We start from the raw sequence: 19,529 nt of genomic DNA on the forward strand, positions 1-19,529 counted from the left end.
CATATGTGGAATATAAGAAACAGCACAGAGGATCAGAGGGGAAGGGAGGGAAAACTGAATGGGAAGAAATCAGAGAGGGAGACTAGCCATGAGAAGATTCTTAACTATAGGAAACAAAGGTTGCTGGAGGGAAGGAGGGTGGGGGGTAACTGGGTGATGGGCATTAAGGAGGGCAAGTGATATGATGAACACTGGGTGTTATACGCAAATGATGAATTACTAAACTCTACATTTGAAATTAATGATGTACTATATGTTGACTAATTGAATTTAAAGGAAAAAAGTAAAAAAAAAAAAAAAAAAAAGAAATATTGCCTGAAAACTCTCCAAATTTAACGAGAGACATAAACTTACAAATCTAGAAGCTGTAAAGAAACCCCAGAATAGGAAAAACCCAAATCAATCCACACTAAGACTCACAATTAAACATGTGAAAGCTAAAGGCAAAGAAATATCTTGAAAGCAGCCGAAGAAAAATATAACACATTGTCTCTAAGGGGAAAATAATTGAAGTGGCAGTGGATTTCTCACTAGAAAACATGGAGGCCAAAAAGAAGTGGTACGATATAGGGCTGAAAGAAAAGAGTTGTCAACCCATAAGCTGGCTGAAATATCCTTCAGGAATGAAGAAAAAAATAAGAAGAAAAATAATTTGTCACCAGCAGATCTACACTAAAGGAAAGGCTGAATTTCTTTAGACAGAATGGAAATGATAAAAGAAGGAAACTTGGAACATCCCTGGGGTCGAGTCCTGCATCGGGCTCCCTGCTCAGTAGGAAGCCTGCTTCTCCCTCTCCCACTCCCTGCTTGTGTTTCCTCTCTCGCTGTGTCTCTATCAAATAAATAAAAGAAAAAAAAATCTTAAAAAAAATAATGAATAAAGAACATGATAAACAAAAATGTAAATACCATAAGCTTTCCTTCTTCTCCTGAGTATTCTAAATTAAGCTTGATAATTGAAAAAAATTATACACTGAAATTGTTCTAATTTTTTGTAGAAAAAAATACTTAAGGTGATTATGTTATAAATGGAGGAGATTAAAAAATATAAAGGGATGTAAGTTTTCTATGCTTCCCTGAAACTGATAAAATGACTGTGATAAGCCATATGTATATAATACCTAGAGCAACCATTTAAAAACTGTACAAAGAAACACAGTAAAACAAAACAAAACAAAACAGTAGAGATACATTAAAGTTGAATCTAAAAAAAATGTTGGTTCAAGTAAATCACATCAATTCAGAGAACAGAAAACATGAAAAACTGAGAGAACAGAAAACAAAAAAGAAACTGGCTGATTTAATCAGTAATTACATTAAATACACCATTAAAAAATGGTGTAAATATATCAACTAAAAGACAGAGCTTGGCAGAACGAATTAGAAAAGCTGGCCTAACTGTATGCTGTTTATAAGAAATTCACTTCAAATATGACATAGGTAGGTTGAAAGTAAAAGGATGACAAAAGATATATCATGCAAACATTAATACAAAAAAGAAGAACTGGCTATATTAATATCAGATAAAGTCGACCTCAAAGAAAAGGAAATTACTGGAAATAGAGAAGGACATTGTAGAATGATAGATGGGTCGGTCTACTAAGAAGACATAGCAGTCTTAAATGTGCTTGTATATGCACCAGGCAACAGAACTGCAAAGTATGTAAACAAAAGCTGATGGAGGACCCAACACCTCATATTCAGGAGCCCTCAGAACACGTTCCAAGTTTGACCATATCCTGGGCTATAAAACAAACTTCAACAAATTCAAAAGAATTGGAAACATACAAAGTGTGTTCTCTGACCACAATGGAATCAAAGTAGAACTCAATGATAGAAATGAAATAGGAACATATCAAACAATTGGATACTATTAGAAGAATGCACTTCTAAATAACCCATGGGGCAAAGAGGAAGTGTCAAGGGAAATAAAAAAATACATTGGCTAGAAGGAAAATGAAAATACAATGTAACAAAATTTGTAGGATACAGATAAAGCATTGCTAAAAGGAAAATCTGTAACACTTAGTGCATGCATTAGAAAAAGAGGAAAAGTTTCAAATCAATAATCTCCCATCTCAAGAATTCAGAAAAAGAAGCAATAAAAAGGAACAAACTATTGATACATAAAATAACATGAGTGAATTTCCAAAGACTTATGCTGAGTGATAAAAGTGAATCCCCCAAATTTACATACTCTGTGATTCCATTTATATAACATTTTTACATAACAAAATTACAGAAATGGAGAACAGTGAGTGAAGGAGGAGTTGGGAGCTGGAGAGAAGTGTGTGATTATAAAAGGGTAACAGGAGGGATCCCTGGGGTAATGGAACTGTCCGTGTCCTGACTGTATGAATGTCAATACACAGGTTGTGACATTGGACTATAGTTTTAGTTTTATAAACTAAAGGTGACCACTGGGGGAAAGTGGGTAAATGGAACAAGGGATTTCTTTGTATTATGTTTTACAAACATTGTGAATCTACAATTATCTCAAGATTTAAAAAAAAACAATTAAAAATTTAAAAAGAATATGAGGAACAATAATCAGTGTATACAGAACCAGTGAGTTTTGAAGTTGTGTGTGGTTTGACATAAAGATCCCTGAAGGTCCCGCCATAGATGACTTCACCTCTACAGCCTCACCTGGCACCCATTCTCCCTGCCTTCATGTCCACTACAATTGCACTGGGTTCTTTCTATCCCTGCTACACACCTTACGTCCTTCTGCTAAGGGCCTTTGTGCATACTGTTCTGGCCGCCTTCCCTCCCCTCTTCACATATGTTCAACTCCTACTCATCCTTTAGATCACTTCCTTAGGGATAACCTCTCTGACAAAGTAAAATCATCCTCCCATGGCATCCTGTGTCTTTCCTACACAGGACCAGTCATGTTTGTCACATTTAATTTCTGGTTTGATTTGCTTAAGGTCTTCCTTTTTCATTGGTCTGTACTCTCAGTGGGTGTGGGGATGGGGTCTGCTTTGACTCTCCAATGTATCTCCAGCATCTAGGGCTGTGCCTGACATGTAGTAGGCAGTCACCACATATTTGTAGAGTGACTGAAAAGGTGTGTGAGGGGGGATTATTCACCTTTTTTTTTCTCTCAAACTAGCAAGATCTTCAACACTGCTGAAAATCCGGGCTAAATCACCTCCCTGCTCTGGGTGACCTGCCATCCCAGAAAAAAGTCAATGTTGCTTCCTTTGAACTCTTCACACATTCAGTTCATCCTGACCAGCCAGAGGAACACGGAAGTGCCCATGCTAGCATGACCATAGTAGAGCTCCAGAAAGAGGCATATGTTTGGGAAGGTGTGCTCAAGGAAGGACTGTCTGACATATGGGCAAGCTAGCCTTCTCTAGAGAGAGGTCTTTACCAAAAGATGCTGCTCATCTCAATGACTCCACTGCACTTAGTGTGGATTGATTCATTATAGCTGTGCACTTCTGTGATGATTGGCTGTGTCTTTGAGGACAGGTACATCCTCCCCCAAAGCCTGGAATTAAGACTGAATAAAATATATAGTATGTCTGCCCTGTTCAGTGCCATTCTGCTGTCTCGCAGTCCAGCTAGCCTTTCCTCTGTTCCAAGGTGGCTTTACACAATGTGAGTAGAATCACTGCTGTTGGAAAGCAGGTAGGCTGATTCAGGGCATCCTAGATTGAGGATCATGAGGCATCTCCCCATGTCACCATAGATACCAGATCGCCCCACACCGCAGCCCTTATGATATTGTCTTCACACCTGTTGTCCCCAGTAGAGTGTAAGTGCTCCAAAGAAAGGGGGAGCTTATCTTACTCCCCAGTGTATCCTCTGCATCAAAGTCTGTGCCTATAATATAGTAGGTGCTCAGTAAATGTTAATTATGTGAATGCATAAAACTAACTTGTACTGTCTTTTGATTGGACTTTCTTTTCAGGTTTCTGTGCTTTGCCTGAATCTCCATTGAGTCAGCCTCACTCCCTCTACTATTCTCACACACACCTGATGCCCCATGTCTATATCACATCCTGCATCTAGGCTGAAAGCAGCTTAACTAATATTACCTAGGGGGTGAAAACATGTCCAGTTAGTTTACACAATGAATCTTGGTCCTCTCAGTGTGGCAAAGCTTTCCAGTAAATGTTGAAGGAAGATTTAAGTAAACAAAAATTTATTGTACCCTTGCTGTGTGTTGGACATTATATTTCATGTGTGTGGTCTTGTCCATTCCCATGTTTTCCATTTTCACAGAGAAGGAAACAGATTCACAAAGATCAGCTCTTTCCTTAAAGCCATACAGCAAAGAGCAGGCACCAAGTATTCAAGTTCAGATCTGTCTAGTACTAGGAAGATAATCCTAGAATACCTTTTAGAATTTTTTCTGGCAATAATTTTAGCTTTAGCAGAAAGACTAGACACTGTTTTGTGACCTTTCCAATTATCTGACAAGCACAGTGCTAATCAGCCAAGTCAGAATGGTGACCTCAGGACTGCTTATGCCCTGAACCAACTTCTGAGGAAATGGTAAAATGAGACTGCCAGGCTAATTAACAAGTCTGAAAACATTATGTGAGTTCCAACGATGCCTTTGCTTCTGGCCCATCCCACACCTTCCCCAAATAAGAAAGCAACTAATTTGCAAAACTCTTGCTTCTGTGAAGCAGCTGTGAAAGTCACTGACATATATGATTAGCATGGAATTAATTCCTGTTGGTAAAGCATTATTACCATCCCTAATGAGATTTAGGAAGTGACTCATGCTATATATGAAGGGAGGTAGATACTATTCTTTTAACTCCAGATGAAATGTGTAGGGGATGCCATTTTCAACACAAAGGTTTATGCTTGGGGATCAGGTGTTTATGGCAACTTGTGCGAGGTAGATTTTTCTCAGCGATTTGAGACTTGGAACAATTTATGACAGTGTAAATGGGTCTCTTTGGTATATTTCCATGTTTTCCTTTCATGGGAAATTCTCTGTATGGAAGGCAGTTATAATAATTTTAACCCCTTAAATTAAATGTCTTCTAACAGAGCTATAATTTTTGTTTGTTTTATTTATAAATTTAAATGAAAAAAAAAAAAAGAAAAGAGTTAAGGCACTATTGTCAAATATGGGTATCATTTATTTCAGTTACAGAAAAATAGCCGTCCATAACCCTTTTACTCATAAAGAGGGTTAATTGAGTTATGTATTTCCTTTTAGGCTTTTACTATGCACATAGCATTATTATTTAACTAAAGGCACACAACATATTGAAATTTGCATCTTGGTTTCCCCACATTTCATAAGAATATAACGTTCCTTTTCTCACAAAAGTACTTCATAGACACTATTTTAATGTTTTCACAATATTGTATGGATTTGCCATAATTTACTAAACTATTGCTTTAGTGTTGCATTTTATACTTGTTTCCAATTTTTCCCTTTTATAAATAATGATACAATTTATATCTTTACACAATTTGCTTTATTTTCACTTTAACTTATTTCCATTGGTTTCCTAAAAGGGCAATTACATGGTCAAAACAAGTTTTGGGGGATAAATTTTAGGTCCCAAATAAATGTTGCTGAATAGATTTTCTGAATATAACTACTAAACTGAATTCTATCCAGAAATTTTTTATTTTTACTTATTTTTAACTTTTCAATTGTTATGTTAATCACCATATATTACATCATTAGTTTTTGATGTAGTGTTCCATGATTCATTGTTTGTTCATAACACCCAGTGCTCCATGCAGAATGTGCCCTCTTTAATACCCATCACCAGGCTAACCCATCCCCCCACCCTCCTCCCCTCTAGAACCCTCAGTTTCTTTTTCAGAGTCCATCATCTCTCATGGTTCGTCTCCCCCTCTGACTTACTCCCCTTCATTCTTCCTCTCCTGCTATCTTCTTCTTTTTCTTTTTTCTTAAAATATGTTGCGTTATTTGTTTCAGTACAGCTCTGTGATTCAACAGTCTTGCACAATTCACAGCGCTCACCGTAGCACATACCCTCCCCAATGTCTATCACCCAGCCACCCCATCCCTCCCACCCCCAACCACTCCAGTAACACTCAGTTTGTTTCCTGAGATTAAGAATTCCTCATATCAGTGAGGTCATATGATACATGTCTTTCTCTGATTGACTTATTTCACTCAGCATAACACCCTCCAGTTCCATCCACGTCGTTGCAAAAGGCAAGATCTCATTCCTTTTGATGGCTGCATAATATTCCATTGTGTATATATACCACTTCCTCTTTATCCATTCATCTGTCGATGGACATCTTGGCTTTTCCCACAGTTTGGCTATTGTGGACTTTGCTGCTATAAACATCGGGGTGCACGTACCCCTTCGGGTCCCTACATTTGTATCTTTGTGGTAAATACCCAGTAGTGCAATTGCTGGATCGAATGGTAGCTCTATTTTCAACTGTTTGAGGAACCTCCATACTGTTTTCCAGAGGGGTTGCACCAGCTTGCATTCCCACCAACAGTGTAGGAGGGTTCCCCTTTCTCCACATCCCCGCCAACATCTGTCGTTCCCTGACTTGTTAATTTTAGCCATTCTGACGGGTGTGAGGTGGTATCTCATTGAGGTTTTGATTTGGATTTCCCTGATGCCAAGCGATGTTGAGCACTTTTTCATGTGCCTGTTGGCCATTTGGATGTCTTCTTTGGAAAATGTCTGTTCGTGTCTTCTGCCCATTTCTTGATTGGATTCTTTGTTCTTTGGGTGTTGAGTTGGATAAGTTCTTTATGGATTTTGGATACTAGCCCTTTATCTGACATGTCATTTGCAAGTATTTTCTCCAATTGTGTCGGTTGTCTTTTGGTTTTGTGGACTGTTTCTTTTGCTGTGCAAAAGCTTTTTATCTTGATGAAATCCCAATAGTTCATTTTTGCCCTGGCTTCCCGTGCCTTTGGCGATGTTTCTAGGAAGAAGTTGCTGTGGCTGAGGTCGAAGAGGTTGCTACCTCTGTTCTCCTTTAGGATTTTGATGGACTCCTGTCTCACGTTTAGGTCTTTCACCATTTGGAGTCTATTTTTGTGTGTGGTGTAAGGAAATGGTCCAGTTTCATTTTTCTGCATGTGGCTGTCCAATTTTCCCAACACCATTTGTTGAAGAGACTGTCTTTTTTCCATTGGACATTCTTTCCTGCTTTGTCAAAGATAAGTTGACCATAGAGCTAAGGGTCCATTTCTGGGCTCTCGATTCTGTTCCATTGATCTATGTGTCTGTTTTTGTGCCAGTACCATACTGTCTTGATGATGACAGCTTTGTAATAGAGCTGGAAGTCCGGAATTGTGATGCCGCCAGGTTTGCTTTTCTTTTTCAATATTCTTCTGGCTATTCGGGGTCTCTTCTGGTTCCATACAAATTTTAGGATGATTTGTTCCATTTCTTTGAAAAAAGTGGATGGGGATTGCATTGAATGTGTAGATTGCTCTAGGTAGCATTGACATCTTCACAATGTTGGTTCTCCCAATCCATGAGCATGGAACGTTTTTCCATTTCTTTGTGTCTTCTTCAATTTCTTTCATGAGTATTTTATAGTTTTCTGAGTACAGATCCTTTGCCTCTTTGGTTAAATTTATTCCTAGGTATCTTGTGGTTTTGGGTGCAATTGTAAATGGGATCGACTCCTTGATTTGTCTCTCTTCTGTCTTGTTGTTGGTGTATAGGAATGCCACTGATTTCTGTGCATTGATTTTATACCCTGCTACTTGACTGAATTCCTGTATGAGTTCTAGCAGTTTTGGGGTGGAGTCTTTTGGGTTTTCCACATACAGTATCATATCATCTGCAAAGAGTGAGAGTTTGACTTCCTCTTTGCCGATTTGGATGCCTTTGATTTCTTTTCGTTGTCTGATTGCTGTCGCTAGGACTTCTAATATTATGTTGAATAGCAGTGGTGAGAGTGGACATCCCTGCCGCGTTCCTGACCTTAGGGGAAAAGCTCTCAGCCTTTCCTCATTGAGAATGATATTCGCTGTAGGTTTTTCATAGATGGCTTTTATGATATTGAGGTATGTACCCTCTAACCCTATACTCTGAAGAGTTTTGATCAAGAAAGGATGCTGTACTTTGTCAAATGCTTTTTCTGCATCTATTGAGAGGATCATATGATTCTTGTTCTTTCTTTTCTTAATATATTGTATCACGTTTATTGATTTGCGGATGTTGAACTAGCCTTGCAGCCCAGGGATAAATCCCACTTGGTCGTGGTGAATAATCCTTTGAATGTACTGTTGGATCCTATTGGCTAGTATTTTGGTGAGAATTTTTGCATCCATGTTCATCAAGGATATTGGTCTGTAATTCTCCTTTTGGATGGGGTCTTTGTCTGGCTTTGGGATCAAGGTAATGCTGGTCTCATAAAATGAGTTTGGAAGTTGTCCTTCCATTTCAATTTTTTGGAACAGTTTCAGGAGAATAGGTATTAATTCTTCTTTAAATGTCTGATAGAATTCCCCTGGGAAGCCATCTGGCCCTGGGCTTTTGTTTCTTGGGAGATTTGTGATGACTGCTTCGATTTCCTTAGTGATTATAGGTCTGTTCAGGTTTTCTATTTCTTCCTGGTTCAATTTTGGTAGTTGATACATCTCTAGGAATGCACCCATTTCTTCCAAGTGATCTAATTTGCTGGCATAGAGTTGCTCATAATATGTCTTTATAATTGTTTGTATTTCTTTGGTGTTGGTTGTGATCTCTCCTCTTTCATTCATGATTTTGTTGATTTGGGTCATTTCTCTTTTCTTTTTGATCAGTCTGGCCAGGGGCTTATCAATCTTGTTAATTCTTTCAAAGAACCAGCTCCTAGTTTCGTTGATGTGTTCTACTGTTCTTTTGGTTTCTAGTTCATTGATTTCTGCTCTGATCTTTATTATTTCTCTTCTCCTGCTGGGTTTAGGCTTTATTTGCTGTTCTTTCTCCAGCTCCTTTAGGTGTAGGGTTAGGTTGTGTATTTGAGACCTTTCTTGTTTCTTGAGAAAGGCTTGTATTGCTATATACTTTCCTCTCAGGACTGCCTTTGCTCTATCCCAAAGATTTTGGACAGTTGTGTTTTCATTTTCATTGGTTTCCATGAATTTTTTTAATTATTCTTTAATTTCCTGGTTGACCCATTCATTCTTTAGTAGGATGCTCTTTAGCCTCCATGTATTTGAGTTCTTTCCGACTTTCCTCTTGTGATTGAGTTCTAGTTTCAAAGCATTGTGGTCTGAAAATATGCAGGGAATGATCCCAGTCTTTTGGTACTGGTTGAGACCTGATTTGTGACCTAGGATGTGATCAATTCTGGAGAATGTTCCATGGGCACTAGAGAAGAATGTGTATTCCGTTGCTTTGGGATGGAATGTTCTGAATATGTCTGTGAAGTCCATTTGGTCCAGTGTGTCATTTAAAGTCTTTATTTCCTTGTTGATCTTTTGCTTAGATGATCTGTCCATTTCAGTGAGGGGGGTGTTAAAGTCCCCCACTATTGTTGTATTGTTGTCAATGTGTTTCTTTGCTGTTGTTATTAATTGCCTTATATAATTGGCTGCTCCCATGTTCGGGGCATAGTTATTTACAATTGTTAGATCTTCTTGTTGGATAGACCCTTTAAGTAGGATATAGTGTCCTTCCTCATGTCTTATTACAGTCTTTGTTTTAAAATCTAATTTTTCTGATATAAGGATTGCCACCTCAGCTTTCTTTTGGTGTCCCTTAGCATGGTAAATTGTTTTCCACCCCCTCACTTTCAATCTGGGGGTGTCTTTGGGTCTAAAATGAGTCTCTTGCAGACAGCATATCGATGGGTCTTGTTTTTTAATCCAATCTGATAGCCTGTGTCTTTTGATTGGGGCATTTAGCCCTTTTACATTCAGGGTAACTATTGCAAGGTATGAATTTAGTGCCATTGTATTGCCTGTAAGGTGACTGTTACTATATGTTGTCTGTGTTTCTTTCTGATCTTTGCTGCTTTTAGGCTCTCTCTTTGCTTAGAGGTCCCCTTTCAATATTTCTTGGAGAGCTGGTTTCGTGGTTGCAAATTCCTTTAGTTTTTGTTTGTCCTGGAAGCTTTTTATCTCTCCTTCTATTTTCAGTACAGCCTAGCTGGATATAGTATTCTTGGCTGCATATTTTTCTCGTTTAGTGCTCTGAAGATATCTTGCCAGTCCTTTCTGGCCTGCCAGGTCGCTGTGGATAGGTCTGTTGCCAATCTAATGTTTCTACCATTGTAGGTTACATATCTCTTCTCCCGAGCTGCTTTCAGGATTTTCTCTTTGTCTCTGAGACTCGTAAGTTTGACTATTAGATGTCGGGGTGTTGACCTATTATTATTGATTTTGAGAGGGGTTCTCTGTGCCTCCTGGATTTTGATGCCTGTTTCCTTCCCCACATTACGGAAGTTCTCTGCTATAATTTGCTCCAATATACCTTCTGCCCCTCTCTCTCTTTCTTCTTCTTCTGGGATCCCAATTATTCTAATGTTGTTTCGTCTTATTGTATCGCTTATCTCTCGCATTCTGCCCTCGTGATCCTGTAGTTGTTTCTCTCTCTTTTTCTCAGCCTCTTTATTTTCCATCATTTGGTCTTCTATATCCCTGATTCTCTCTTCTGCCTCATTTATCCTAGCATTTAGTGCCCCCATTTTTGATTGCACCTCATCAATAACCTTTTTGATTTCGACTTGGTTAGATTTTAGTTCTTTTATTTCTCCGGAAAGGGTTTCTCTAATAACTTCCACACTTTTTTCAAGCCCAGTTAGTATCTTTAAAGTTATGATTCTGAACTCTAGGTCCGACATCGTACTAATGTCCGTATTGAGTAGGTCCCTGGCAGACGGTACTACCTCTTGTTCTTTTTGCTGAGGTGATTTTTTTCGTCTTGTCATTTTGTCCAGAGGAGAATAGATGAATGAGAGAACAAAATGTTAACAGGTTTACAACGTCCCCAGCAAATATACTGTATACAAATGAGAAAAGACCTCAAACCAGGGGAAAAGAAAGGGAAAGAAAGAAAAAAGAAAGAGAAAAAAGATAAAAACAAAAACAGAACAATACAAAAAAAGGAGAACATGATCAAATATGATCAGGCTAGTGTATAGATCAGTGCCACACACTAGATTTTGGGCGTATTTTGGTCTGTTAGAAAAAAGTGCCTCCTAAAATTTTAAAGAAGAAAGACATATATGTGCAAAATAAGGGTTGGTATAATGAGGGGATGGAAGATGACTGTAAAGATGAAAATTATAAAAGATTTTATAAAAGGACTTGATAAGATAAGTTGTTTTAAAAAAGAAAGAAGAAGTTTTAAGAAAAAAAAAAGGAAAAAGGGAGAGAATGTGATTAGGCAGGAGACTAGAACAAAGCCAAACACTAGTGATTTAGGGTATATTTTGATCTGTTAGAAGAAACTGTATCTCAAAATTTTAAAGAGAGAACAACTGATATATATATGCCAAAAATAAGGGTAACTACTATGAAGGGATAAAAGATGACTCTAAAAATGAAAAATAAAAAATGTTTTTTTTTTTTTTAAAGGGATTGATAAGATGTTGGTTGAAAAAGGGAAAAAGAAAAAAAAAGAAAAACAGTTAACAAAAATTAACTTTGATGAACTAATGAATCATGGTAAAAAAAAGCCATGAATTCTATGTGCAGTATTCCCCTAGCGCTGGAGTTCTCCCGTTCTCTTTGATCGGTAAACTTGGTCTTGGCTTGCTGGCTGTTCGTGCTGATCTTCTGGGGGAGGGGCCTGTTGCTGTGGTTTCCAAATGTCTTTGCCGGAGGCTGAATTGCCCCGCCCTTGTCGGTCTGGGCTAAGGAAGCTGCTCGGGTTTGCTCTCAGGAGCTTTTGTTCCCTGCAAGCTCTCAGTACAGCTTTGGAGGACCAGGGCAAAAATGGTGGCCTCCCAATCTCCACCTGGAGGAGCTGAGAACTCGGGGCCCTGCTCCTCAGTGTGCCCCCAGAGAAAAGCAGTCACTCCCGTCTCCCTGGTCTCCGGCCACACTCCGTGCTCACCCGGCCTGTGACCGAGCGTTTCTATCTCTGGCACCCGACCCCGTGTGGAGTCTCCAAACCCAGCAGATCCCTGTGGTGCGTTCCCGCGCCGCTCCTCCCCGGAAAGGAAGGGGAGTCTCCCCGGCTCTGCCGCTTGTTGGGTCCCTGCTGGAGGAGCAGTGGCCCGAGTGGGCCGCGGATCACAGTTTATGGCAACCCCGAGCTGAGAGCCCGCACCTCGGCTCCGTCTCTGCAGCCGGCTTCCCGGCTCCGATACCTGGGAGCTCTGCCGCACTCAGGCACCCCCGGTCTTTCTGTGACCCCAAGGGTCCTGAGAACACACTGTCCCAGGAGGATTCCACCCCCCACTTAGCCACCGCAGCGACGTCCCTCAGCCGAGCCAACTTCTAAAAGGTCTGATTTTGTGCTCCGCGGCTCTATCACTTGCCAGAAGCAGCTGGCGGAGGCCCCTCCCCTGCCGTCTATCCTCCCGAATATCGCCTCGGATTCACTTCTCCGCACGCCCTACCTTCCAGTAAGTGGTCGCTTCTCTGTTCAGAGAGTTGTTGCTACTCTCCTCTTCGATCTCCTGTTGAGTTCGTAGGTGTTCAGAATGGTTTGATCCCTATTCAGCTGAATTCCTGAGACCAGACGAAATCTAGGTCTCCTACTCCTCCGCCATCTTGCTCCGCCCCCCAGAAATTTTTTTAAATGAAGGAAAAATTAAAACACCTTTAGAAAAATCAAAACTAAACAAATTGTTGTCTTCAGGCTCACACTGAAAGAAGTACTAAAACATTTCCTAAGAGAGAAGGAGAGTTATCTCAGATAGAAACATGGAAATGTAAGAAGATATAAGGAAAAATGGAAACTTTGTAGGTAAGCCTAAATGAATATTGACTACAAAGAATGGTAATGATTTAAAATTCATGAGAACAAATACATAAAACAACACACAAAATTGAGAGCAACGTAATGGAATTGAAATTGACAAAGTTATGACATTACCTGGGAAGTGATCTAAGAACCTATCTCTCTATGAGACTCTAATAAAGTAATCACTGTGTAAGTATTAAAGGAAAATAAAAGATAGTAGAACTACCAATGTTGTCATTTCCAGAAGGAACTGGAAAATAATCTTAAAAAGCTTTATTAGGTCAAAAACTTGCAAGAAAGGCATACAAAGGATGTAGAACTCGTATGACAAGTTATAGATATTTAAAGCCCCAAATATACCAGGAATTATATTAAGTGTAAATGGACTAAACATGTCAATTATAAAATAAAATCTCTCAATATGAATAAACACCTTACATATGAGAACACAACTGAAAGTCTAAACACTAATAAAAGGTAACATGGCATAATTATATAAGATGAAGTAGACTTTAAGGTAAAAGGCATTCTTGCAGATAAAGAGGGACATTTCATTATGATAAAGATCAATCAGCAGAAAGACTGAATACTTTTCAATTTGTATGCACCCAATAGTACAACATCAAATAGGTAATGCAAAGATTGCAGATTTAAAGGAAGAAATTCACAACCATATTGGCTGATTCTAACATGTTCTCCATAACAAGCAAACAAAAACAAATCATTAAAGGTAATATAAAATTTGAACATGATTTACCACCTGCACAACCAAATTCAGAATTCACATTATTTTTAGGAGTACATGGAGTATTTATCAAAATTGACCATATGCTGAGCCATAAATCAAATCTTAACAGAATTCCATGTATTAAAATTACACAGTAAAATAAAGCTAGAGATCAATGATAAATTTTATCAGAAAGCCACCAAATGTTTGCCAATTAAACAGCATATGTCAAAATTAAAAAATTAAATCATAATGGAAATTTAAAATTATTTTATTAAATGAAATGAAAATATGACACACTAAAATGTGCAGGAGGTAGTTAAAACCATGCTTAAAGGGATATGTTCATATGTCAGAAAAGAAGGTAAACAAAATTATTCATCTGTTGATTTTCTTGATAGAACCTACAATAGGAAGTTAAAAAAAGTTAGAAAGAAAGAAGAAAGGAGATAATAATTATAATAGTAGAAATTAGTCAAATGTGGAACAAATGTACAACTGAAAAAATTATAAATCTGAAAGTTGGTTCTTTGAAAAACTAAACTCTTACCAAGTATGCTTAAGAAAAAGAGAGAAGACACATATTGCCAATATCAGGAGTGCAAAAGAGGAATTACCACATACCGTACATACAATTACAAAAAATAATGAAAGGCTATTGTGAACAGCTTTCTTTCAGTAAATTTCAAAATTTAGGTAAACTGAGAAATCTTCTAGAAAATACAACTTACCAAAATGGAAACAGGAAGAAAGTTTCTAAAACGTAAATAGTTCTCTATAGATTAAATAAATTGAATTTAGAATTACAAATAATTCCACAAAGCAATCTCTAGGCATGCTGGTAATTTCTTCCAGACATTTAAAGAATAAATAACACCAAATTTGTACAAACTTCTCCAGAAAACAGCAAAGTAAAACATAGAACATATGTCATCTTGTTTTATGAGACCAGTATTACCTTGAAACCAAATCATGACATAAATATTTATAAGAAAGGAAAATTATAGGCCAATTCCAAGGATAGAAATATAAAAATTATAAGTAAATCTTAGCAAAATGAGTCCAACAGTATCTAAAATGATAGTATGTTATTTTGAATTTGGGTCCATTCCGGGAATATAATATTTAACTTTAGAAAATTAATCTATGTATTTTACCACATTGACAGAATAAAGGAAAAAAATGGTATGATGCTTTCATTAGGTGCAGAATCAACAATGTTAAAATCCATTACCCATTTCTGATAAGACTCAGTGAACAAGAAATGGAAACAAAACAAAAACCTCCCTAAGCTGATAATGAGCAAAAAATCCATAGCAAAAATTATACTTGATGGTATAATATAGATGGCATCTCCCCAGACATTAGAAATAGCACACAATTTGTTATTATCATTTCTATTCATTGTTGTACTGGTTGTCGTAGCCACTGCAATAAGGCAAGAAAAATAAGTGAGAAGTACAAAGACTAAAAGAGGAACAAATAAAATAACAATTTCCAGATTATTGATTGTGAAGTAGAAAAATCTAAAGGAATTTACAAATAAACTATTGCATTAATAAAATTTAACAAGGTGACTAGATAAAAGATTAATGTATAAAAGTCAATGGTATTTCAATATATCTACAACAAATAAATAAATAATGGCATTAAAAAAAAAAAAGATACCAATTATAAGTGCCCCAAACACCAAATATCCCAGAATAAGTCTAACAAAAGATGGGCATGACCTCAACATTAAACACTATAAACACTATTGAGAGAAAGAAGGCATGAATAGAGGGATATTTCATTGTCACAGGCTGAATTGTATTCCCCTCTAAAATTTATATGTTGAATCCTAACCCCCACTACCTCAGAATGTGACTCTTTTTGGAGATAGAGAGTTTAAAGAAGTGTCTAAGTTAAAGTGAGGTCATTAGGGTGGGCCCTACTCCAATATGACTAATGCCCTTTTAAGAGAATAAATTTGAACACAAGTGGGCACAGATGAACGGTGATGTGAAGACACAGAGAGAACACTACCATCTATAACCCAGGAAAGATGCCTGAGAATAAACCAACCCTGCTGACTCCTTGACCTTGAACTTTTAGCCTCTGGACTATAAGAAAATTAATTTCTGTTGTTTACACCTTCCACTCTGTGGTACTTTGTTATGGTAGCCTTAACAAGCCAATACATCCATATTTGTAGATTGGAAGACTCAGTATTGTGAAGATGTCGGTTATTCTCCATTTAATTTGTAGATTTGATGAATCTGATATTTCAGTCTAAATATATTTCTCTGCTATTCTACCCAAGCTATCCTGTTATTTCTCTTTGTGGTACTCAGCAAAATATCTTTGTATCAAGGTAGTAGAGGATGCCACACACTGACTCAAACACCAAACACTTATTTCTCACAGTTCTGGAGGCTCAGAAATCTATCTCGTTCCTGGTGAGAGCTCTTTTCCTGGCTTGTGGATGACTGCCTACTCACTGTGTCCTCACTTGGCCAAGAGAGAGCATGCTCTGTGGTCTCCTCTTGTGAAGCACTAGTCCTTTTGGATTAGAACTCCGCCCATATGACCTCATTTAACCTTAATTACTTCTTTACTCCAAATACGGTCACACTGAGGGGTAGGCTTCAACATATGAATTTTGGAGGGACACAGTTCAGTCCGTAGCATTACCTTTTCTCCAATCCAGCTTGTGCCTCTGACCCACATCTTTGTGAAGGGGGTCAAGCCTTCTGCCAAGTCTATGCCAGTAGCTATCCCTATAAAAAGCTGAGAAAGCCAGTGGAAGTTCCTTCAAATCATCCAACCTCATGGTTTTGCTTACATTAGTTGTTTCTGAGTTACAAGTAACGTGAATATGTTCACCTAGGGATTTGACAGTTCCAGGGGGATGAGAGGATGTCCCTCAAGGGTTCAATTATGTGAAGAGATGGGGAGTTTCTGGAAAAGAACCCATAAAATGGGAAGCAAGAGTGCAGGTGCATAAGGCTAACTGATTCAAGGACACAGTTCAGGGTGTTGGGAGGATTCTGGTTGGGCAGCATCCCTCAGCATTTGGAGTTGGGTCTGTACAAAGAGAGAATGAAACCTGCAGGAGGGGAATTACCCAGTTTCTAAAACACCAGCAGCAAAGGGGAACTTGGCTTGTGGTACGTGTCTCAGACAGAGGGGGAGAGACATGGCATGGGGCCAGTTCCTGGCTTACACTCAGTGTCTACTGAGGGGCACCATGGGCTACAGGACAAACCAGCTGGGTCTGCTGCCAGGGAGATACCTTCATGTCTGGCCTGGTACCCTCAGCAGAGGCCAGCACAGGACCTGTCCCAGCAATGAGCCTGAGGAAATTAGGGGCCTAGTTCATGTTAGCTGAGATCCCTCCTGGGCACCTAGTATCAGCTGGGGCAGAGCTGGAAAGCTCTCTCATCTGCCTGTGACCCCATTGGTGTCCCCAGGCTCCCAGGGTGGGGGGGCAAGGTAGGGTGGTGGGGCCACAAGCACACCACAGCCATTCTCTTGTCTGCACTATTTTGGCCTAGATAGATAGCCCCTGTGATAACAGTGTTGCCATGGTTATTACATAAGGAATAGCTCTTTCTGGAACATTTTCCTCTTTTTATTTTCTCTTAGCAGAGTTGGTGAGATTAAGCCTGCTCACAGAAGGGCATCAATTAGTGAAGAGTAAATGTGGGATTCTGGAGCTCCTCCATGATGGTGGCACTGGCAGAGGACAACACTCTGAGAGTGACTGGCATAATCCAGTTTACATAGTAAGCAAGTGCTTTTTCCCCCTTTCCCGGGGACTGTGCGAGCCAGGCCTCCAGGGAAGCCAGGATGGTGATGGGCTGTTCTTGTCATCTTAAGCGATTATGTTGAATAGATTCAGAGACACTATTCTCTGGACCATTACTGCACCTGATTCCTCCACCTCCACCCCTCCAGCAACCCTCAGTTTCTTTCCTGAGATTAAGAGTCTCTTATGGTTTATCTCCCTCTCTGGTTTCATCTTGTTTCATTTTTTTCCTCTCATCCCCTATGACCTCTGCCTTGTTTCTTAAATTCCACCTACCAGTGAGATCATGTGGTAATTGTCTTTCTCTGATTGACTTATTTCGTTCAGCATAATACCCTCTAGTTCCATCCACATCGTTGCAAATGGCAAGGTTTGATTTTTTGATGGCTGTGTAATATTCCATTGTATGTATATGTATATCTATACATATATACATATATATATATATATATATACATGTGTATACACCACGTCTTCTTTATCCATTCATTTGTCAATAGACATCTGGGCTCTTTCCATAGTTTGGCTATTGTGGACATTGGCAAATTCAAATTTAGAAATTCAGTTTGATTAAAGGCCTACCATGGGCCAACTTTGTATTAAGAATGGGGTATATCTATGAAGGGTGTTGGTGGACGTCTTGTCAAAGTGTGGGCCACAAAAAGGCTATGTTTGATTGTGGGGATGGGGTACAGTAATGGTCCAGAAAAGGAAGCCAGTATCTGATAAATACAGAGGAGGGGCCCCTTCCAACACCTGACTTGCTGAGGATGGTGCAGAAATCCCGACACACAGGAGTGATGGTGGGGGACAAAGACTCCATAAAACCATTGAGTGTGGACAGCTGGAGAGAAACTCCATGTGCATTGTAATTTCTTGTGAAATCCACACGCTGGCTCATGGCAAAGGACTGGTTACCTCTTGGACTCAGTGTTGGCTCCAGAAGTGGTCCAGTTGGGTAATGGAGAAGAAATGACCAATGGGGGTGAGCAGCAAGCAGGCCAACAGATTGGTTATATGTAGGGAGTTGGCAGAGATGGGGAGTCAAAAATCAAAGATAGTTCTGAGTTTCAGGGTTCTGTGGTCAGAGGAACAGTGAGTTCCTTCACAAAGGTGTAGAGGCCAGGAGGATGGACAGATGTGGGTCAGAGAGGGGATGTGTGTGAATACACACATTTACAGTGGCCACAGGAGGGCATGAAAGGGGTATGTAGTGGGCAGGTGAAGGAGAGTCAGGCCTGGGTTTTGATTGGAGACCTCCTCAGGGAGGTGGGGGCTGAACAGGGGAGTAAATCAAAGGACAGTTCATTGAAGAAAAAGGGTCAGAGCAGAAAAAGCATTCTGGAGGAGCTCAGAGTATAAAGGCTAAGAATGAACTTGGGATCCAGGCAAGTCTGGGTGTGACTGTGGCTCTGCCATTAGCTCAGTGTCCTGGGTTAAGTCCTTCAGCACTGAGACTGAGATCCTCAGTTTCCATGTGAAATCAAATAATGCAGGGAAATCACTTAGTATTTATGGTGCATAGAAATACAACAGTGTTAGCTGTCATTATTAGGGGGCCAAAGAAGGAAGAGGAAAAACTATGGAGACTGATAGATCAGGAAAGCATAGTGTCAGTTACATTGACAGAATGACTTTTGTGATTTAAAAAAGAAAAGAAAAGGAAAAAGCAGTAACTTTCAGAGATTTACAGGAATGGGTTCTTACCTACAGCTCTGCCCTGGAAAGTGACGTGAACTTGAACAAGACCTCTCTAAAACTCTTGTGTCTCTCCTAGTAATAATGAAGTGTTGGGCTGTTACTCTGACACTGGTCATCAGCAGGAGAGGGAATAATCCAGAATTTCCAACCAACACATTTCCATCAGGTACCTGGAAACTGACAATCTCAGCATGCTTTGGAGCTTCAGATGATCCCACTGCCTCTTCAGTCCCCCTGGTCTGCAAGGGTGGCCGGGCTGAGGCGCTTCCCCCCATGGCTTGGCTGCTGGTGCCAGCAGGAGTGTCTGGATGTCACCACCAGTGGTTGGAGTTGGGTCCCATGTATTTAAGAATCCCATGTATCCTCATTCCAATTAAATACATTATTAAAATTAAGAAGGGGAAAAAAACTCATCTCTTCATAGCAGCCTTATACCCACTGGGTATTAGTTTTATGATTTGCTCAG

Source organism: Zalophus californianus, chromosome 6 (genome assembly GCF_009762305.2).
Source record: "Zalophus californianus isolate mZalCal1 chromosome 6, mZalCal1.pri.v2, whole genome shotgun sequence".
Classification (NCBI taxonomy): Eukaryota; Metazoa; Chordata; class Mammalia; order Carnivora; family Otariidae; genus Zalophus; species Zalophus californianus.